This window comes from Chiloscyllium punctatum, chromosome 13 (genome assembly GCF_047496795.1).
Source record: "Chiloscyllium punctatum isolate Juve2018m chromosome 13, sChiPun1.3, whole genome shotgun sequence".
NCBI lineage: Eukaryota > Metazoa > Chordata > Chondrichthyes > Orectolobiformes > Hemiscylliidae > Chiloscyllium > Chiloscyllium punctatum.
Window position 1 is genome coordinate 70,363,110 of NC_092751.1, and position 23,174 is coordinate 70,386,283.

Below are 23,174 nucleotides of genomic sequence, written 5' to 3' on the forward strand. Positions count from 1 at the left end.
TCTCCCCTTCCCTCTCCTCTCATTCGCCGCCGTCTCCTTCCACCCCTCTGTCCTTCCCCACTCTCTACTTCCCTCCTCTCTCCTTCCCCTCCCTCTCCTTCCCTCTCCTTCTCTCCTCTCTCCTTCACCTCTCTCTCCTTCACCCCTCTCTCCTTCACCCCTCTCTCCTTTCCTCTCTCCTTCCCCCACTCTTTCCCCTGTCCATTTCCACTCTCTCCTTCTTCACTCTCTCCTTCTCCTCTCTCTCCTTCCCCCTTCCTTTCCCTCTCCTTCCCCCTTCCTTCTCCCCTCTCTCTTTCACCATTCCTTATCCTCTCTCCTTCCCCCTTGCTCCCCTCTCTCCTTCCCCCACTCTCTTTCCCCTCTCCCATTCCCTCTCCTCCCATTCGCCCCCATCTCCTTTCCCCCTCGCTCCTTCCACACCTCTGTCCTTCTCCCCTCTCTACTTCCCAACTGTCTGCTTCCCCCTTCATTCCGGTCTCTCCTTCCCCCCTCTCTCCTTCTCCCCTCGCTCCTTTCCCTTCTCTCCTTCCCACCCCCTCTCCTTCCTCCCTCTCTCCTTCCCCCCTCTCTCCCCTTCCCTCCCCTCTCTTTTGCCCCCGAGTCCTTCCCCCCTCGCTCTTTCCACCCCTCTGTCCTTCCCCACTCTCGACTTCCCCCCTCTCTCCTTCCACCCGCTCCTTCCCCACATCTACGTTTCGCCCTCTCCTTCACCCCCCTTCACTCTATCTCCTTCTGACAACCCTCCTCCCCCTCTCTTTCACTCCCTGACCATCACCCCTTCCCCCCTCTCCTTCCACCCCACTGCTTCACCCCTTCTCCTTCCACCCTTCCCCTCTCTCCTTACCACACTCTTTCCCTCACTCTTTCCCCTCTCTCCTTCCCCCCCCCCAACATCCCCTCCCTTCCTTCCCAGTCCTTTCCCCTCTCTCCTTTCCCCAACTCCTTCTGACATCTCTCCTCTCCACTCTCTGCCTCCGTCTCCTTGCCCCTCTCCTTCCCCCTCCTTCTCCCTCTACTTCCCCCCTTTCCCCCACTCACCTTCACCCCCTTCCCTCTCCTTCCCCCGCTCTCCTTCCCCCCAGTCTCAACCCCCTCTCTCTCCTTCCCCCCTTCCCAACTCTCCTTCCCCCCTCCGTACCCCATCTCTATTTTCACCGTCTCTCTGTCCGCCCCCTTCCCCCACTCTCCTTCCCACCTCTCCTTTCCCCCACTCTCCTTCCCCCCTCTTTTGGTCCCTCTCCTTCCCCCCTCTGCTTCCCCCTCACCTTACCCCGTCTCTACTTTCATCCCCTCTCCTTCCCACTTTCCTTCCCCCCTCTCTCCTTCCCCCCCTCTCCATCCCCACCTCTCCTTGCCCCTTCTCTCCTTCCCCACCTCACATTACACCCCTTCCCCCCTCCTTTCCACCCTCCCTCGACCCCCTCCTTCCCCCCTCTCTCCTTCCCCCCTTCTTCCCCCCCTCCATCTTATCACTCTCTATCTTATCCCTGTATCACTCCCTCTCTGACTGTAGCTTGTGTTTTTTTTTACCCCTTTGTCTCAGAAACAATCACCTTGTGCTACAAAATATTTCCATCTCCCCCACTTCAAATACCCACGAGTCACATTGCTGTGTGTGGGACGGTTTTATTTGTTTAAAATATCAACAAAAGAAGCTGGAGAGAGTGTGAGAGAGGGGACAGAGAGAGAGAGAGAGAGAGAGAGATCCCCTGCCAGATACTCAGGGAATTGAATTGAACCCAGGCCTGTACACATCCCACGTTACTCTGACATTAGAACAAGTCTTTGGGGAGAGATTCTCATTTAAGGTTTTAATTCCCTCCTTGGGGAGTCTGGTCTGTTAGACATTTTCTGCAGATTCATATATTTGTATTAAATCGCAAGTCTCCAGTTACTTTAACCCCAGGCTTCAAATCTGTTTTAAAAATGACAGGGCCGCAATCTGACAGGAACCAGTTACCCAGAGGCCCCTAAAACCCAGGGTCCCTCAGAGGAGATTAAACCTCGGGGTAAATAAACACACAACTCGCGTGGGCCCCCACAGGGTGCAGCCTGTCGACCAGGCCTCAGTCCTCAGGCCTCAGGCCCGTGCTTCCCCTCTGGAGGTTGTTCTTTCCTGGCCTCGAACATTTTGGATGTTCACGTTGCAGATTTCCAAACAAAGGTTCCTTGGGATAAAAGAGAGAAAAGATCATGTGAAAGGGGGAGCGAGAGCATTTTGAAGGCAAGCTTAAAATCCCAGGTTTAAAATCACCCTCGCCCATCCCCAATGTATCAAAATATCTAACACAGTCAAAAGTGGAACATGGTGTGGGAGCAGATCTTCCCAGGGATTGGAGGAGGATAGTGAGGGAATAGCATCAGATTCTTACACTCTGCAGTGTCCTGGGATCAATTGCCTTTTACTGAAAACAGTTCCCAACTTGTACGTGCCTGTAGCTCCCTCCAATCTGAAACCCTCATTGCCCTCTATCCTGTCTCCTGTCTCTGAGTCAATGGTGTCTTCATTCTGTTACTGACCCTTCAGTCCCTTCAGACACAGCAAGATCCCACAAGTAGCAGTGTGACCACAAACAGATTGTGTGTTTCACTGATGCTGGTTAAGGGTTCAATCCGGGCTTCAGGATGACAAAGATTCTGCTGTTTGACAAATTCAAACCACTTCCCACTTTCTTTCTTCTCTACGCACTCGCTTGCTCTCTCTCTCTCTCTCTCTCTCCACCATCCCCTTCTCCATCTCTCATCTTTTCCCCTTTCTCTGATTTAATCTTGTACATGGTAATCTTTATCTTACCTTTTAAAAGATTGCAACATTTATATTTGACAATATTCACTTTGATAAACAGTTTCCCAGCAGTCTCTGTGCTAGCAATGCTGTGGGCCATTGACGCACAGGGAGATCCCACAGGGTACTCCCTTCCTGCTCCAGAATGTGCTCCAATCCCACTTTCTGTCCAACAAGAGGCTGTGGATATCTTTGAGACACCTGTGTTTTTTTTTAAATCACCCCCTCCATCCCAGAATTTAACTTTGTGGATGGTACTTTCTAGAAGGAAGTGATTGGAGCTGGGCAGTGATGGGATATTGGAGAGCCCCGTTCTCTCCCCCCCTCTCCCAGATCCTGTCTCCTTTTCCCAGCCCAGCTACAAAGACACATCTTATCCCTCTATCACTCCCTCCTTCCCACAAACACTCTCTGTCTTTGTCTGCATCTTGTTTTTTTTTACCCCGTGGTCTCAAAAACAATCACCTTGTGCTGCAAAATATTTCCTTCTCCCCCACTTCAAATAACCACGAGTCACATTGCTGTGTGTGGGACGGTTTTATTTGCATAAAAAAATCAATAAATGAAGCTGGAGAGGGTGTGAGAGAGGGGACAGAGAGAGAGACATACAGACAGACAGAGAGATCCCCTCCCAGATACTCAGGCATTGGGCCAACCTGGGCCTTATTTATGTGATTATCACATTTGGTCACCCTTGCTGCAATGTAGGCCACTCTGCAGGTGGTTTGAGACACAGCAAGATCCCACAAGTAGTATTACTCTGATATTAGAACAAGTCTTTGGATAGAGTTTCTCATTTAAGATTTTAATTCCCTCTTTGGGGGAGTCCTGTCTGTCAGACACTCACTGGGAATTAATGTGTTTGTGTCAAATCCCAGGCCCTGGTTATTTTAACCCCACTCTTCAAACCTGTTTTAAAACTAACAGGGCCCCAATCTGACAGGAGCCAGTTTACCAGAGGCCCCGAAAACCAGGGTCCCCAAAAGGAGATTAATCCTTGAGGTAAATACACACAGAACCCCGCCCACACAGTGCAGCCTATCGACCAGGCTTCCAGCCTCAGACCGTGTCCCCTCCGGAGAAAGCTCTTGTTCAAAAGTCTCCTGATCTTAAAGTTTCTCTCTTTGACTGTTCAAGTGGCCCGTGGGAGGAAAGAGACAGCATTAGTTGAAAGGACGAAAATCATTACAGAATGATTGCACAGCAAGATCCCAAGTTTTCCTCTCTCAGTGACACAGACAATCTCTCAGCAACATCCAAACACAAATATATCGGAAAATGAGCTGCATTTTTATGCTAAAGCCTTGGAAAAACTTTGAAATGATGGGTTATCTGATTAAAACACTCACTGGCTGCAATGGTAGTATTGGGGGAGCTGGTGCACAGCAAGATCCCACATGCTACAATGCAGCAGCAGCTCATTACTCTGACCATTCCCCCCTCTGTGATCCTGCTTCAGTTTAATTACTTCCTGTCACCCCAGAATCAAACATTGCAGCAACTTCACAATCTCAAAATGCCCCTCCCTCCCTCTCCCCTTCTGTTTCCCCAGCTCTCTCAATTTTTTAAACGTTTCTCTCTCTCTCTTTCTCTCACTGTTGAATTTTCTCATCCTGCCCACTCGATAATCCCACATTTCTCTGACTCTATGAGGAGTCTTTAGAGAGGGTCAGATCATTTGGGGTTTAATTCCCCCCTAGGGTAGTCCTGCCTCTCAGATCCTGGGAATTGACATACTTTAGTCCCAGGCTTCAAACCTGTTTTAAAAATGACAGGGCCACAATCTGACAAGAGCCAGTTACCCAGAGGCCCTTAAAACTCAGAGTCCCCCCCAAAGGAGATTAAACCTCGGGGTAAATAAACACACAACTCACATGGGCCCCCACGGGGTGCTGCAGCCTGTCGACTAGGCCTCAGGCCTCAGGCCTGTGCTCCCCCTCTGGATGTTGTTCTTTCCTGGCCTCGAACATTTTGGATCTTCACGTTGCAGCTTTCCAAACAAAAGTTCTTCAGGATAAAAGAGAGAGAAGATGAATAGAAAAAAATACGTGGCTGCGCAGCTGGTGTCGGAGGGAGGGCTTCAGATATGTAGATAATTGGGATGCCTTCTGGGGAAGGTGGGACCTGTACAAGATGGACGAGTTGCATCTGAACTGGAAGGGGACCAAGGTCCTGGGTGGAAGGTTTGCTCGAGTAGTTTGAGAGGGTTTAAACTAGTATGGCAGGGGGTAGGGTCCTGAGCTGTATACCAGAGGTGAGAGGTGATGCAGATGAGGCAACAGCAAGAGGTAGACCAGCTAGTGGGAAGGATTTTCCTGGCAAGGAACCAAGGGATCAGTTAAAGTGTGTTTGCTTTAATGCAAGGAGTATCAGGAATAAAAGTGATGAACTTAGAGCATGGATCAGTACCTGGTGCTATGATGTTGTGGCCATAACAGAGACATGGGTTTCTCAGGGGCAGGAATGGTTGCTGGATGTTCCAGGGTTTAGAGCATTTAAAAAGAATAGGGAGGGGGGGGGAAAGAGGAGGGGGTGTAGCACTACTGAACAGAGAGGGTATCACAGCTACAGAAGCTTCCATTGTCGAGGAAGATCTGCCGACCGAGTCAGTATGGGTGGAAATTAGGAACAGCAAGGGAGCAGTCACCTCTTTAGGGGTTTACTACAGGCCCCCCAATAGCAGCAGGGAGATGGAAGAAAGCAGATTTTGGAAAAGTGTGGACGTAGTCGGGTTGTTGTAATGGGTGACTTTAACTTTCCCAATATTGATTGGAACCTCCTTCGAGCAGAAGATTTGAATGGAGCTGTTTTTGTAAGGTGTGTTCAGGAGGGTTTCCTAACTCAGTACGTTGACAGGCCGACGAGGTGAGAGGCCATTCTAGACTTGGTGCTCGGAAACGAGCCGGGGCAGGTAACAGATCTTGTGGTGGGAGAGTATTTTGGTGATAGTGACCATAACTGCCTCACATTCTACATAGCTATGGGGAAGGCAAAATGGGAGGATATTTAATTGGGGAAGAGGAAACTATGATGTGATTAGACATGAGTTAGGAAGCATGGACTGGGAGCAATTGTTCCAAGGTAAAGGCACTATAGACATGTGGAGACTGTTTAAGGGACAGTTGTTGCAAGTGATGAATAAATATGTCCCTCTGAGACAGGCAAGAAGGGGTAAGATAAAGGAACCTTGGATGACGAGAGCGGTGGAGCTTCTCGTCAAAAGGAAGAAGGTAGCTAACATAAGGTAGAGGAAGAGAGGGTCAAGATCAGCTCGAGAGGATTACAGGCAAGGAAGGAGCTCAAAGATGATCTGAGGAGAGCCAGGAGGGGGCACGAGAAAGGCTTGGCAGAACGGATTAGGGAGAACACAAAGGCATTTTACACTTATGTGAGGAATAGGAAAATGGTCAAAGAAAGAGTAGGGCCGATCAGGGATAGCATAGGGAATTTGTGTGTGGAGTCTGAGGAGTTTGGGGAAGCCCTAAATGAGATTTTTGCTTCTGTCTTTACAAAAGAAACAAACTTTGTAGTGAATGAAACCTTTGAAGAGCAGGTGTGCATGCTGGAATGGATAGAGATAGAGGAAGCTGATGTGCTGAAAATTTTGTCAAACATTAAGATTGATAAGTCGCCAGGCCTGGACAAGATTTGTCCTCGGCTGCTTTGGGAAATGAGAAATGCAATTGCTTTACCATCTTTGCATCCTCGCTCTCCACTGGATTCGCACCTGAGGACTGGAGAGAGGCAAATGTAATTCCTCTCTTCAGGAAAGGAAATAGGGAAATCCCCGGCAATTACAGACCAGTAAGTCTCACGTCTGTCGTCTGCAAGGTGTTAGAAAGGATTCTCAGGGATATGATTTATGACCATCTGGAAGAGCATGGCTTGATTTAATGCAGTCAACACGGCTTTGTGAGGGGCAGGTCATGCCTCACAAACCTTATCGAGTTCTTTGAGGATGTGACTAGAAAGGTTGATGAGGGTCGAGCTGTGGATGTGGTGTATATGGACTTCAGCAAGGCATTTGATAAGGTTCCCCATGGAAGGCTCATTCAGAAGGTCAGGAGGAATGGGATACAGGGGAACTTAGCTGTCTGGATACAGAATTGACTGGCCAACAGAAGACAGCGAGTGGTAGTAGAAGGAAAATATTCTGCCTGGAAGTCTGTGGTGAGTGGTATTCCACAGGGTTGTTCTTGGGCCTCTCCTGTTTGTAATTTTTATTAATGACTTGGATGAGGGGATTGAAGGATGGGTCAGCAAGTTTGCAGACGACACAAAGGTTGGAGGTGTCTTTGACAGTATAGAGTGCTGTTGTAGGCTGCAGCAGGACATTGACAGGATGCAGAGATGGGCTGAGAGGTGGCAGATGGAGTTCAACCTGGATAAATGCGAGGTGATGCATTTTGGAAGGTCGAATTTGAAAGCTGAGTACAGGATTAAGGATAGGATTCTTGGCAGTGTGGAGGAACAGAGGGATCTTGGTGTGCGGATACATAGATCCCTTAAAATGGCCACCCAAGTGGACAGGGTTGTTAAGAAAGCCTATGGTGTTTTGGCTTTCATGAACAGGGGGATTGAGTTTAAGAGTCATGAGATCTTGTTGCAGGTCTATAAAACTTTGGTTAGACCGCACTTGGAATACTGCGTCCAGTTCTAGTTGCCATATTATAGGAAAGATATGGATGCTTTGGAGAGGGTTCAGAGGAGGTTTACCAGGATGCTGCCTGGACTGGAGGGCTTATCTTATGAAGAGAGGTTGACTAAGCTTGGACTTTTTTCATTGGAGAAAAGGAGGCGGAGAGGGGCCCTAATTGAGGTATACAAGATAATGAGAGGCATAGATAGAGTCGATAACCAGAGACTATTTCCCAGGGCAGAAATGGCTAACACGAGGGGTCATAGTTTTAAGTTGGTTGGAAGAAAGTATAGAGGGGATATCAGAGGCGGGTTCTTTACACAGAAAGTTGTGAGAGCATGGAATGCGATGCCAGCAGCAGTTGTGGAAGCGAGGTCACTGGGGACATTTAAGAGACTGCTGGACATGCATATGGTTACAGACATTTGAGGGTGCATACATGAGGACCAATGGTCGGCACAACATCGTTGGCTGAAGGGCCTGTTCTGTGCTGTACTGTTCTATGTTCTAAGGGGATGGGGAAGAGGTAGTGCTTTTAAACCTGGGATCTTGCTGTGTAATTTGGCATCAAAGTGCTCTCACTCTCTGCTTTCAACTCATCTTTTATCTCTTTTATTCTGAGGAACTTTTGTTGGGAAAGCTGCAAAGTGAAAATCCAAAATGACAGGGGCCAGGAAAGCCTTGGATAAGAACAACCTCCAGAGGGGGAGCACGGGCCTGAGGCTGCACCCCATGGGACCCAGGGGAGTTGTAGTGTGTTTATTACCCCGAGATTTAATCTCCTTGGCGTTGGGGGGTTGGGGGGGGGAGCAACTACAGTTGGGCCTCTGGTTGCCTGGGTCTTGTCAGACTGCAGCCTTGTCATTTTTAAAACAGGTTTGAAGCCTGAGGTTAAAGTCACCGGGGGCCTTGGGATTGTGACACAAACAGGTTAACCCCCAGGATCTGGGAAACAGGACTCCCCGAGGAGGGAATTAAATCCTGAAGTGAGAAACTCTCTCCAAAAACCCGTTTTAATGTCAGAGTGATGTGAGATGTGTTTTGGCCGGGAGAAGAAATTGTGATAATCGTAGAAATAAGACACAGGCTGGCCATTTCAATTCAGTTCAGAGTCTCTGGGAGGGGGTGACTGTCTCTGTCCAGTTTTCTTTTGTTGAGTTTTCAAACAAGTAAAACCGTCCCACACGCTACAAGGTGAGTCGTCATTATTTAAAGTGGGGGTTGGGATAAAGATTACAGTGTACAAGATTACATCTGACAGACAGACAGGGAGACAGAGAGATGTCAGAGATGGAGAGAGAGTGAGGGGGAACAGAGAGAGAGAGGGGGTAGCAAAAGGAGGAACAGAGAGAATGTGAGAGGGGAACAGAGTGAGAAAGGGTGAAATGTTTGGAATTTGTCAAACAGTAGGATTGGTCTCTCTCTGTCATCCTGGAGACAGAATCAAACCCTTAACCAGAGTCAGTGACACATAATCAGTCTGTGGCCACACTGCTGCTTGTGGGATCTTGCTGTGCATGGTTATTCATGTTTCTAGCCTCTGGTCAACTGTTCAATGGTGATTTCTTTGTGTTTGGATGTTGCTGTGATGTTATGCAATGCCTTAATGATGCAATGATGCAATGCCTTAATGATGTGGGGGTGGCGGTGGGGGAAAAGGCAGTCAGACATAAAGAGAGAGAGAGAGAGCGAGAAACATAGAATAGAAAGAAACAGACTCAGAGAGAGAGATAGACACAGAGTTAGAGAGAGAGATAGAGTGAGAGAGCGAGAGGGAGAGGAGGAGCCATAGAGAGACACAGAGTCAAAGAGAGAGACAGACAGACAGAGATAGAAAAGTTATGAGGCAGAGACAACTCTGAGATAAAAGCAAATTGGTTAGGCCACTGTTGGAACACTGCATCCAATTCTGGTCTCCTTTCTATTGGAAAGATGTTGTGAAACTTGAAAGGGTTCAGAAAAGATATACAAGGATGTTGCCAGGGTTGGAGCATTTGAGCTATAGGGAGAGGTTAAATTAGGTTAGATTACTTAGTATGGAAACAGGCCCTTCGGCCCAACCAGCCCTCTGGCGAGGAACCCATCCCCCTACATTTACCCCTTCACCTAACACAATGGATAATTTAGCATGGCCAACTCAACTAACCTGCACATTCTTGGACTGTGGGAGGAAACTGGAGCACCCGGAGGAAACCCAGACAGACACAGGGAGATTGTGCAAACTCCACACAGACAGTTGCCTCAGGGCGGGAATTGAACTTGGGTCTCTGGCGCTGTGAGATAGCAGTGCTAACCACTGTGCCACCGTGCCACCCATGTTGAATAGGCTGGGGCTGTTTTCCCTGGAGCGTCAGAGGCTGAGGGGTGACATAATAGAGGTTTACAAAATCATGAGGGGCATGGATAGGATAAATAGACAAAGTATTTTCCCTGGGGTGGGGTAGTCTATAACGACAGGGCATAGGTTTAGGGTGAGAGGGGAAAGACATAGAAGAGACCTAAGGGGCAACTATTTCACACAGAGGGTGGTACGTGTATGGAATGAGCTGCCAGAGGATGTGGTGGAGGCTGGTACAATTGCAACATTTAAAAGGTATCTGGATGGGTATAGGAATAGGAAGGATTTGTATATTATGACAGGGACTAGTGTTTGCCACAAATAAAACGAAAGGCCCAACTGTTCTCTTTATAACGGTTCTCTGTACTGTGTGACAAAGACAATGACTGCTATTCTCTATGACAAAGACATGGACTGGTGTTCTCTACAGTAAGGCACAGATTGCTTTTCTCTATAAAAATGAAAGGGACTGCTTTTGTTTGACAATAAGGAGAAATACTGCTAGTCTCTATTAAAATGACAGGGCCTGCTGTTTCCTCTCATCAGCACAGGGCCTGCTGTTCTCTGCAATAATACAGGGACTGCTCTTCACTAATAAACACAGAGACTGCTGTTCTCCACAATATACACAGTGACGACTGCCACGGTGACTCAGTGGTTAGCACTGCTGCCTCACAGCACCAGGATCCCAGGTTTGATTCCAGCTTTGGGGGACTGTCTGTGTGGAGTTTGCACATTCTCCCTGTGTCTGTGTGGGTTTCCTGCGGGTGCTCCGGTTACCTCCCACAGTCCAAAGATGTGCAGGTTAGGTGAATTGGCCATGCTAAGTTAACCAGACTGTTGGGTACATTAGTCAGAGGGAAATGGGTCTGGGTGGGTTACTCTTTGGAGGGTCGGTGTTGACTTGTTGGGCCGAAGGGCCTGTTTCCACACTGTAGGGAATCTCATCTAATATACTATTTTCTATCATTAACACAGAAACTGCACTTCTCTGTAATATACAGAGGGACTGCTGTTCTGTTTCATCTGCACAGAGATGGCTGTTTAGTATAAAATACACTGGTACTGCTGTTCTATGCAATATTCACACAAATTGCTGTTCCCTGTATTAGAGACAGGGACTCCTCGCTCTCTGTATTATAGACAGGGACTGCTGTTCCCTGTATTAGAGACAGGGACTGCTATTCCCTATATTATAGACAGGGACTGCTGTTCCCTGTATCATAGACAGGGACTGCTGTTCCCTGTATCACAGACAGGGACTGCTGTTTCTTGTATCATAGACAGGGACTGCTATTCCCTATATTATAGACAGGGACTGCTGCTTCCTGTATCACAGACAGGGACTGCTATTCCCTATATTATCGACAGGGACTGCTGTTTCCTGTATCATAGACAGGGACTGCTGTTCCCTGTATCACAGACAGGGACTGCTATTCCCTATATTATAGACAGGGACTGTTGTTCCCTATATTATCGACAGGGACTGCTGTTCCCTGTATTATAGACAAGGACTGCTGTTCCCTGTATTATCGACATGGAATCTTTGAAGGTTGCCACTCAGGTGGATAGAGTTTGTAAGAAGGCCTATGGAGTATTATCGTTCATTAGCAGAGGGATTGAATTCAAGAGTCGTGAGGTGAGGTTGCAGCTGTACAGGACTTTGGTTAGGCCACAGTTGGAGTACTGTGTGCAGTTCTGGTCGCCTCACTTTAGGAAAGATGTGGAAGCTTTGGAGAGGGTGCAGAGAAGATTTACCAGGATGTTGCCTGGAATGGAGAGTAGGTCGTACGAGGATAGGTTGAGAGTTCTCGGCCTTTTCTCGTTGGAACGGCAAAGGATGAGGGGTGACTTGATAGAGGTTTATAAGATGATCAGAGGAATAGATAGAGTAGACAGTCAGAACCTTTTTCCCCGGGTACAACAGAGTGTTACAAGGGGACATAAATTTAAGGTGAAGGGTGGAAGGTATAGGGGAGATGTCAGGGGTGGGTTCTTTACCCAGAGAGTGGTGGGGGCATGGAATGCGCTGCCCGAGGGAGTGGTTGAGTCAGATTCATTGGCGACCTTTAAGCGGCATTTGGATAGGTACATGGATGGGTGCTTAATCTAGGATAGAAGTTCGGCACAACATCGTGGGCCGAAGGGCCTGTTCTGTGCTGTATTGTTCTATGTTCTATGTTCTATGAATGTTGTTCTCTGTAATATAGACAGGGACTGCTGTTCCCTGTATCATAGACAGGGACTGCTGTTCTCTGTATCATAGACAGGGACTGCTGTTCTCTGTATCATAGACAGAGACTGCTGTTCTCTGTAATATCGACAGGGACTGCTGTTCCCTGTATCATGACAAGTACTGCTGTTCCCTGTATGAAAGACAGGGACTCCTGGTTCTCTGTATTATAGATAGGGACTGCTGTTCCCTGTATTATAGACAGGTATTCCTGTTTCCTGTATGAAAGACAGGGACTCCTGTTCTCTAGAATATCGACAGGGACTGCTGTTCTCTGTATTATAGACAGGGACTCCTGTTCTCTATTATAGACAGGGACTGCTGTTCCCTGTATTATAGACAGGGACTCCTGTTCTCTATTATAGACAGGGACTGCTGTTCCCTGTATTATAGACAGGGATTGCTGTTGCCTGTATTATAGACAGGGACTCCTGTTCTCTTGAATATAGACAGGGACTGCTGTTCCCTGTATTCTAGACAGGGACTCCTGTTCTCTTGAATATAGACAGGGACTGCTCATTCTCTACAATAGACAGGGAATACTATTCTCTAGAATATAGAAAGGGACTGCTTTTCTCTATACTACAGACAGGCCATGCTGTTCTCCATGCAGAAGACAGGGCCTGTTTTTCTGTATTGTATTCCCAGGGACTGCTGCTCCCAACAATAGAGACTGCTGCTCTCTTGATTGTACACAAGAACTACTGTTCTCGTCTATACAAAGAGGAACTGTCGTTCTCTACAATACATACAAGGACTGGTGTTCAATGTCTGATACACGTGGACTGCTGTTCATATGCAAAGAGACTGTTTTTATCCCCCACATACACTGGGTCTGACACTCGGTCCAATATGCAGAGACCTCTGTGCTCACTAACATTCACAGTGACTGCTGGTCTCCTCAATACACACAGCGGTTGCTTTTGTCTGTAATACACACAGGAACTGCTGTATTTTGTTATATGCAGAAGAACTGCTGTTCTCTGCAGTATACGTGGGAACTGCTGTTCTCTGTAATATTCACAAGAAATGGTGTTCTCTGTAACAGACACAGGAACTGCTGTTCCTTTTAATACAGACTGGGACTACCGTTCTTTGGAATGTACACAGGGATTGCTGTTCTGTTTCACAGAAGCAGAGGCTGCTCTTTGGGATACTATCAACAGGGATGGCTGTTCTCTTTAGTATACACGGGTACTGCTGTTCACGACAAAATAGACAGAAAACTGCTCTTCTCTATCATTTAGATAGGGCATGCAATTCGGAGTGAAACAGACCAGCACTGCTGTTCTCTGTTTTATTGTCAGTGATTGCTGTTGTCTACATCATTCCCAGGACAACTGTTTTCTACAATATACACCGGGATAGCTGTTCACCAGGATATACACCGGGACAGCTGTTCACTACAATATACACTGGGACAGCTGTTCACTACAATATACACTGGGACAGCTGTTCTCTACAATATAGACCAGGACAGCTGTTCTTTAAAATATACACCAGGACAGCTGTTCTCTAAAATATACACCAGGACAACTGTTCACGACAACATACACCGGGACAGCTGTTCACTACAATATACACCGGGACAGCTGTTCACTACAATATACACGAGGACAGCTGTTCTCTACAATATACACGAGGACATCTGTTCTCTACAATATACACCAGGACAGCTGTTCACTATGATATACACCGGGACAGCTGTTCTCTACAATATATACCAGGACAGCTGTTCTCTAAAGTATACACCAGGACAGCTGTTCTTTACAATATACACCAGGACAGCTGTTCGCTACAATATACACCAGGACACCTGTTCACTACCATATACACCGGGACAGCTGTTCACTACAATATACACCAGGACAGCTGTTCACTATGATATACATCAGGACAGCTGTTCACTATGATATACACCGGGACAGCTGTTCTCTACAATATATACCAGGACAGCTGTTCTCTAAAGTATACACCAGGACAGCTGTTCGCTAACAATATACACCAGGACAGCTGTTCACTGCGATATACACCAGGACAGCTGTTCTTTACAATAAACACCAGGACAGCTGTTCTCTACAATATACACCAGGACAGCTGTTCACTACCATATACACCGGGACAGCTATTCACTACAATATACACCAGGACAGCTGTTCACTACAATATACACCAGGACAGCTGTTCTCTAAAATATCCGCCAGGACAGCTGTTCACTACGATATACACCGGGACAGCTGTTCACTACAACATACACCGGGACAGCTGTTCTCTACAATATACACCTGGACAGCTGTTCACTACAATATACACCAGGACAGCTGTTCACTACAATATACACCAGGACAGCTGTTCTCTAAAATATCCGCCAGGACAGCTGTTCACTACGATATACACCGGGACAGCTGTTCACTACAGCATACACCGGGACAGCTGTTCACTACAATATACACCTGGACAGCTGTTCACGACAATATACACCGGGACAGCTGTTCACTACAATATACACCTGGACAGCTGTTCACTACAATATACACCGGGACAGCTGTTCACTACAATATACACCAGGACAGCTGTTCTCTACAATATACACCGGGATAGCTGTTCACTACAATATACACCGGGACAGCTGTTCACTACAATATACACCAGGATAGCTGTTCACTACAATATACACTGGGACAGCTGTTCTCTACAATATACACCAGGATAGCTGTTCACTAGAATATACACCAGGATAGCTGTTCACTACAATATACACCGGGACAGCTGTTCACTACAATATAGACCAGGACAGCTATTCACTACAATATACACCAGGACAGCTGTTCTCTACAATATACACCAGGACAGCTGTTCTCTACAATATACACCAGGAAAGCTGTTCACTTCAATATACACCGGGACAGCTGTTCTCTACAATATACACCAGGACAGCTGTTCTCTACAATATACACCAGGACAGCTGTTCACTACAATATCCACCAGGACAGCTGTTCACTACAATATACACCGGGACAGGTGTTCTCCACAATATACATTGGGACAGCTGTTCACTACAGTATACACTGGGACAGCTGTTCTCTACAATATACACCAGGACAGCTGTTCGCTACAATATACACTGGGACAGCTGTTCCTTACAATATACACCAGGACAGCTGTTCGCTACAATATACACCGGGACAGCTGTTCACTACAATATACACCAGGACAGCTGTTCTCTAAAATATACGCCAGGACAGCTGTTCACTACAATATACACCGGGACAGCTGTTCACTACAACATACACCGGGACAGCTGTTCTCTACAATATACACCAGGACAGCTGTTCACTACCATACACACCGGGACAGCTGTTCACTACAATATACACCAGGACAGCTGTTCGCTACAATATACACCAGGACAGCTGTTCTCTAAAATATCCGCCAGGACAGCTGTTCACTACGATATACACCGGGACAGCTGTTCACTACAACATACACCGGGACAGCTGTTCTCTACAATGTACACCAGGACAGCTGTTCTCTACAATGTACACCAGGATAGCTGTTCACTACAATATACACCGGGACAGCTGTTCTCTACAATATACACCAGGACAGCTGTTCACTACAATATACACCAGGACAGCTGTTCTCTAAAATATCCGCCAGGACAGCTGTTCACTACGATATACACCGGGACAGCTGTTCACTACAACATACACCCGGACAGCTGTTCTCTACAATGTACACCAGGACAGCTGTTCTCTACAATATACACCAGGATAGCTGTTCACTACAATATACACTGGGACAGCTGTTCTCTACAATATACACCAGGATAGCTGTTCACTACAATATACATCGGGACAGCTGTTCACTACAATATACACGAGGACAGCTGTTCACTACAATATACACCAGGACAGCTGTTCTCTAAAATATCCGCCAGGACAGCTGTTCACTACGATATACACCGGGACAGCTGTTCACTACAACATACACCCGGACAGCTGTTCTCTACAATGTACACCAGGACAGCTGTTCACTACAATATACACCAGGATAGCTGTTCACTACAATATACACTGGGACAGCTGTTCTCTACAATATACACCAGGATAGCTGTTCACTACAATATACACCAGGATAGCTGTTCACTACAATATACACGAGGACAGCTGTTCACTACAATATACACCGGGACAGCTGTTCACGACAATATACACAGGATAGCTGTTCACTACAGCATACACCGGGACAGCTGTTCTCTACAATATACACCAGGATAGCTGTTCACTACAATATACACCGGGACAGCTGTTCTCTACAATATACACCAGGACAGCTGTTCACTACAATATCCACCAGGACAGCTGTTCACTACAATATACACCGGGACAGCTGTTCACTACAATATACACCAGGACAGCTGTTCACTACAATATACACCGGGACAGGTGTTCACTACAATATACATTGGGACAGCTGTTCACTACAATATACACTGGGACAGCTGTTCTCTACAATATACACCAGGACAGCTGTTCACTACCATATACACCGGGACAGCTGTTCACTACAATATACACCTGGACAGCTGTTCACGACAATATACACTGGGACAGCTGTTCTCTACAATATACACCAGGACAGCTGTTCACTACAGCATACACCGGGACAGCTGTTCACTACAATATACATGAGGACAGCTGTTCACTACAATATACACTGGGACAGCTGTTCTCTACAATATACACCAGGACAGCTGTTCACTAGAATATACACCAGGACAGCTGTTCACTACAGCATTCACCGGGACAGCTGTTCACTACAATATACACCGGGACAGCTGTTCTCTACAATATACACTAGGATAGCTGTTCACTACAACATACACCGGGACAGCTGTTCTCTACAATATACAGCAGGACAGCTGTTCACTACAATATACACTGGGACAGCTGTTCACTACAATATACACCGGGACAGCTGTTCACTACAATATACACCAGGATAGCTGTTCACGACAATATACACCAGGATAGCTGTTCACTGCAGCATACACCGGGACAGCTGTTCACTACAATATACACGAGGACAGCTGTTCTCTACAATATACACCAGGACAGCTGTTCTCTACAATATACACCAGGACAGCTGTTCACTACAATATACACCAGGACAGCTGTTCACTACAATATACACTGGGACAGCTGTTCTCTACAATATACACCAGGACAGCTGTTCACTACAATATACACCAGGACAGCTGTTCACTACAATATACACCTGGACAGCTGTTCACTACAATATACACCTCGACAGCTGTTCACAACAATATATACTGGGACAGCTGTTCTCTACAATATACACCAGGACAGCTGTTCACTACTATATACACCAGGACAGCTGTTCGCTACAATTGACCCTGGGACAGCTGTTCTCGACAATATACACCAGGACAGCTGTTCACTACAATATACACTGGGACAGCTGTTCACTACGATATACACCAGGACAGCTGTTCACTACAATATACACCAGGACAGCTGTTCACTACAATATACACCGGGACTGGTGTTCTCCACAATATACATTGGGACAGCTGTTCTCTACAATATACATTGGGACAGCTGTTCTCTACAATATACACCGGGACAGCTGTTCACTACAATATACACCAGGACAGCTGTTCACTACAATATACACTGGGACAGCTGTTCTCTACAATATACACCAGGACAGCTGTTCACTACAATATACACCGGGTCTGCTGTTCACTACAATATACACCTGGACAGCTGTTCACTACAATATACACTGGGACAGCTGTTCTCCAAAATATGCACCAGGACAGCTGTTCACTACAATATACACCAGGATAGCTGTTCATTATAATATACACCAGGACAGCTGTTCGCTACAATAGACACTGGGACAGCTGTTCTCGATAATATACACCAGGACAGCTGTTCACTACAATATACACCTGGACAGCTGTTCACTACAATATACACCGGGACAGCTGTTCACTACGATATACACCAGGACAGCTGTTCACTACAATATACACCAGGACAGCTGTTCACTACAATATACACCGGGACTGGTGTTCTCCACAATATACATTGGGACAGCTGTTCTCTACAATATACATTGGAACAGCTGTTCTCTACAATATACACCGGGACAGCTGCTCTCTAAAATATACACCAGGATTGATTGCGTTGATTCGGCTGTCCAGACTTCTTTCTCAACTGCAGCTTCCACTGGCCCTTTGATCAGAGTGTAGTGAGTCCAGCCTATCCCTACCATCCTTATTCCCTATCGGTCGTCAAAAGAGCCTGGTAAGGCCCTTCCCAGTCCGGCTGCAATTTAGTCTCTGTCCATGATTTCACTAAGACCCAATCTCCCGGCCGGATGGGATGAACAGTGAATTCAAGGGGTGGAGTCTGTGCCAATAAACCCTGTTCCCTGAGGAAAGACAAAGAGGAGGACAAGCCTAGTATATACTTCTTTAAGAACAAGTCTTTCGTTTCAGGAATTGGCAATTCCCCATTCGTTCCCAGATAAGGTAATCCAAATAAGATTTCATAGGGGGATAGTCCCAAATCTTTCCTCCGCCAAGGGACAAGCCCAAAAGGCATCCTTTAAATCTATCACACTAAACCATTTGTGGTCATGGGGGAACTTACTTAATCTCTAATCAGTCCCTCAATTACTGGCTGCAGTCCTTGTGTACCTTCTATTGTCGCTCACAGACAATGTCCTCTTTCCTTTTTAAATTTACTTCAAGGGGAGGGATCTGTAGTCCTCCACGATTCCCTTCTCTAGCCCATACAATAGGGTCTATCTCTCTCTCCATATCCTCTGTCAACATTTGTACAACTAATTCTTTTCCCTGAATGCCAATCTCCAGTCCTAAGAGGATAATTAAGTCTCTCCCTAGTAAGTTACTTCCTATATCAGGGAGAAACAGCAGTTGCCCTGTGACCCTATCCTCAGGACCTTCTATCATCATAGGTTCAAATACTGGAACAGTAAATCCTTCCCCTTTTATCCCAGAAACAGTAATTGACCGTGTTGACATTTCTACTTTCTTTGGTTTAAAATTCAGCGATGACCGTGCTGCCCCCATATCTACGAGGAAGACTACCTCTTCCCTACAGGGTTCCACCTTCAAGTTTATCAAGGGTTCCTGGTGGGCCCCCGGGGGCAGGAACCCCTGACACCCCTATTCTTCATCAAAATTCATAAGCGGAATTGCCCTCTCTTCCCTTTTCAGAGCCGGACACTCCCACTTAAAGTACCCTATCTTTCCGCAATAATAGCATCCTTTCTGTGGAGACCTCCATCTCTGCCCCTGTCGCTCGAACCCTCTATCAAATGCTCCCCCTTGTCCTCTCCCTCTCCCTCTCTGTCCTACATGCTGCCACCCACCGCTCCGATTGCTCAATATTGGTTCCATTCTTTTCTTAACTACCTCGTCAACCGTAGCTACCATCATTTTCACCTTCTGTTTCTGTCTCTCATCCTCTCTCTTTACAAACACTTTCTATGCCTCTCTTAACAATTCATCTCATGGTTTTTCACTCCACCCTTCTATCTTCTGTATCTTTCTCTGTATGTCTGGCCATGCTTTTGACACAAAATGTACTTTCAAAAGACCCTGTGCCACTGGGTCCTCAGGGTTCATTCCAGAATATTTCCACATTGAGTCTCTTAATCTCTGCAAAAAAAAGCTGAAGGAGTCTCATCTTTCTCCTGTCTAACTTCAAAGACTTTAGTCAAATTCTGTGACTTCAGAACTGCCTCTCTTATTCCTTTTAGAACCAGGTCTTTCAATTCCCTCATTCCTTCTCTATGCTCCGGATTTTGGTTTTCCCTCTGGCGGTCTCTGAGGGGAAACTTCACCTCTCCCTGTCCAGCATCCCCATCTCCAATCGGGTGTTCCCTGTCCCATATTTTATTGGCTGCTCCCCATATAAGTCCCCTTTCTTCCCCAGTAAATAGTATATTTAAAATAGACATTAACTCAGCCCAGGTACACAGACTGGGCCCCAAACGTTGATCAATTTGTTCAGACAACCCTACCGGATCCTCAACCAGGACCTTCATTTCCTTTTTTTAAAATGTTCTGACCTCCCCACTGCTGAGGGGGACACTTACAAACCCAATCTCTTTGTCCCCTATTGGTACCTCCCGAAGGGGATAAGTCATTACGTTCTTCCCCTTTTTCTTTTTTCAAAGAAATATTGCAATATTTCTAGCTCCCCATAACTTCAAACACCAATTCATCAATTCATGCTTGACTAACTTTAAAGCCTGTTCCAAACTTGTAAATATATTTATATATTTACATTCATTTATTCAGTATTTAATATTCAAAATGTATACAGTTCTCAATTTTGAAATCCACTGTAATCACCCAGTTTTAGTCCCTTAATTTAAATCCAAAATTAGTTTTCTTAAGTAGTCCTGACCAATCATTGCTCAATTACAATACTATAGGTCTTGAAATAATCAGAGCTGCCTTAAAATTATTTGTCTATTCAAGTTTAAAAAAAAACTTCTAATGCATGAACAATGGCCGAATCCAAGGTCACAGATATTAACCATAGGATCTTGTTTTTACTACAATCTAATGTTGAACTGAAACTTCAACTGTCCTCCATAAATCGCTTTCATGTAAAGATAAAAGAGATTAGTTAGAAACTGATAGTAAGGCAGTCATGACCTATAAGAAGAACAGGAGTTATCATTCTTTTTTTTTTCATAATCTCTATAGAATCCTTAACCTTAAAAGAAATCATGTTAAGTTTCCATAATAAAAATCAGATTCAAAACAGTCCCGGAACTCAAGCTCCAGGAAATAAAACACAAACATTCAATCACCAACAAACAAATGTGTATTCAAACCAAATCACAAAGGGTGAAACTTTCTACCAGCTGTACAGCTCTTTTCATTCTCTCTCTCTCTCTCTCTCACTCATTGACAAATAAATTCAGATATTTACAAACCCAGTCTTTGTCCGACCTGAATTTTGGCCAAAGAGGCGGGACGAAGAATGGATTCCTTAGTCCATATGAAGCAACAATATTTAATCATCTTTTTCCCCTGTACAAGTATTATTTTGCCAATTCCACAACATCCTCCCCAAAGGACTTTCTGGAGGTATGTTGTAAGGGACCCCGCCTCCAATTCCATTGCTTTTTCCTTCTTTTGTTTTCCCGGAGGCTTTTTCCTTACCCACGGCACAACCCATATTGAGTTCCTTCGTTAGTCCCTTATTAACTACTAAAACTCAATCCCGGCCACCAAGGTAATACTTAAAAGTCAGGTTTCTTTCCTTGGTCTGTGCACAGAGTTGCCTGGCCCCTTTTCGCCGTATTTTCTATCGAGCTCCTATCACCGTCTGATTCAGATGTCTCTCTTGTGGGATTCGTACCAGTCACCCAAGGGAGCGGACCAAACCAGGACACGAGACCACTCCTCAATGGGGAACGGGACGCGTCTTCCCAGTGTCCAAGGCCAGCCACTCACCCCGGTGATGGAAGAAAATCCCGGACAGCCCCCAATTCTGAGAAACAAAGCTCACACACTTCAATAATTTCAGTCCGAGACAAGATCTGAATCAGTAGTGCCATTTATTTTACACTTGCAAGTGGGTGTGATGTCCAGTGCCTATAAGGCAGAAGACATACACACACCAAGTTCAATTCATACATAACATTTATATGATTTGATGTCTATTGTTTTACACTGCTCCCACCCCTGTTTACATCCTCCACTTCCCTAAGACCGGCCCCCATTACCCCTGTTTATCTCTTGCCTTATCCAGCCTTGTCTGTGATAAAATGCCTATTCCTGGCCTCACAAGGCTGTTTGACCTCATCCTGCTGTAGGTCATTGTTAGGCATATTCTTTCTTCATCATTATCTACCCCCTTCATCTGTGCCTTTCCCGAGGCCGTTCTGATCCCTATGACCCTTTTAATTGGGGTTTGTTCCTGTGTTTTTGTAAAAGTGGCAAGCAGATGTTTATACCTACTGTTTATACAGGCGTATCTAGCTTAACTTCATCCCCTCACAACATCTTATCTACTTGCCCATAATGTCTACCTTCTGACATACAGTTTTAGCTAATACAAAAACAATTATGTATTTCCTCCACATTGTTTCCATTCTTGTTGACTCAGCTCGTGGCTAAAACAATTACACACTGGCGTGAGTTCATTTATTTTGTAAAATGGAATTGCAGAATTAACATTAATTTACCTATATCCCACGCTTGCATGGGATTTTGTACACTACATTAGTTTTGCTCATGTTGGGTATCAGGTCCTTTGTTCTGGTGAGTTGTTGTCTGAGCGTGGCTGTTGGTTTGTGTGCTGTTATGAGTCCTAGTGGTCGCAGTAGTCTGGCTCTCAGTTCAGAAATGCTCCTGATGTATGGTAGTGTGGCTCATCCTTTGGGTTGCGGCATGTCCTCATTCCGTTGTCTAGTCGATAGGTTTACTAGTCTATAGTTCTGATGATCTTTGTGCCCAGAAATTAGTCATGTTCTTTTTATATTCCGCCAAGAAATTAGAGAAAACATTGATGCCATTTGCCTATTCTCCCATATCCCCAGGTTTGGAGGGAGGCTGTTGAATGGGGGAGGTCTCTGGGTCAATAAACCCCGCCCCTCCCCCAGACTATTTATAGCAGCGCGCCCCCAAATCCAGCCGCATCACGTCACCGCGGCTCGGGGGGAATCCCACGCGCACATATTCGAACTCCCCGCCGTTGGCCACCAACCGCCGCCCGTCGCGTGTGAGCCCGTCAGAACTACAATTCCCATTAGCCCCCGTGGGCCAATCCTCCACGACACCAAGCTCACCAGCCCTTACTACGCAGGCGCTCTCTCCCAGGGCAGCATGGGTAATGTAGTCCACCAATGTGTGCTGCGGGAACTGAGTTGCTGAGGGACGTTGGGTGGAGAGATAAACAGGTAATGTCGAGAGTCTGATCTAACTCTTGTTCAGAACTGGAAGGAACTGCTGGAAAATGCTGGGGTTTGGATTGCAGAACGAGGGGAACAGATGGTGAGAGTGCCCAGAGCTAAAGATTTGGAGATGCTGGTGTGGACTGGGATGTACAAAGTTAAAGATCACACAACACCAGGTTATCGTCCAACAGATTTA

The 23,174-nt window shown here is 46.1% G+C and overlaps 1 long non-coding RNA gene across 1 annotated transcript; it reads right to left on the minus strand.

Moving 5' to 3' along the window:
• Positions 1-1,665: 1,665 nt before the first annotated feature.
• On the minus strand, positions 1,666-22,712 carry LOC140484510 (uncharacterized). Its single transcript, XR_011962221.1, has 3 exons — positions 22,268-22,712; positions 4,663-4,795; positions 1,666-2,171 (listed from the first exon to the last, which is right to left on the minus strand). It is a non-coding gene; the product is annotated as an uncharacterized lncRNA (long non-coding RNA).
• Positions 22,713-23,174: the final 462 nt, after the last annotated feature.